This window comes from Arachis ipaensis, chromosome B04 (assembly GCF_000816755.2).
Source record: "Arachis ipaensis cultivar K30076 chromosome B04, Araip1.1, whole genome shotgun sequence".
In the NCBI taxonomy this organism is placed as follows: domain Eukaryota; kingdom Viridiplantae; phylum Streptophyta; class Magnoliopsida; order Fabales; family Fabaceae; genus Arachis; species Arachis ipaensis.
In genome coordinates this window covers 114441217-114442182 of record NC_029788.2, presented here as the reverse complement: position 1 = coordinate 114442182, position 966 = coordinate 114441217, and positions in this window count along the sequence as shown.

Sequence of the window (966 nt, the reverse complement as noted above, 5' to 3'; positions counted from 1 at the left end):
ACTAATTTAAAATAAATTTAGCAATAATTTTATAAGAAGAATCTTGAATCCAAACAAAATAGACATAAATTTAATAGTTAAGAATATATTTGATGCAAATCTTCATTTTTAAAAATTATGGCTTCTCATTTATCTTCTAGTTTGTCCTCCTAAATTGAAACGATATTGGATATTGTAACACAAGGCACTTATTATAATTGTGGCATCTCCTCTTGGATATGTTCAAAAAGTACATCTAATAAGATCGATCAAAGTAAAAGAATAAAATAAAAATTAAAAGAATGAGGACTTAAATTAAAGTTGACTTGCAATCTTATTATTATGGTTATAGTGGCGACCTCATCATACACATGTTTAATATATACGAGCTATTTCTCCACTAGAAATTTTCACACTTTAAATTATACTTGTTTTTATTTATTGTTTTTATTTTATTTTATTTTTATTAAAATCCATGTGAAAATCTTGCTAATAGCTCTATTTTCAGTTTTCACCTCAACAATCTTTATTGCGGTAAATCACTTGCTTTTATATATAGTAGATGATTTTTATGGTTTTATTAACAAAACCACCAGATTATATATTATTAGATTCAAACTATTAAAAATGTCTTTAATTTATTAAATTACTGATAAAAGTATTATTTAAATTTGTTCACAACAAAAATATTATTTCTAAAATATTTTAAAATTCAATAAAAGCACCCAACAGTTTAATATATATTTTCGAAAAAAATTCAAAGGTCAAATTTTGATATAATTTTTGACAATTAGGATTAAAAGATAACATTTTTATCTTTAAAAGTTTGTGATTTTACAATTAGATATATTTTGTAGTTTTTAAATCACCAAAAATAGTTTTAAAAAATAAAAAGAAAATCTGGAGATCGAATTTATTCTTTTTTTGCATGTATTTTTTAAATAATTATTCATATATTTTTACAAAATTTTAAATCAAAATCATAAC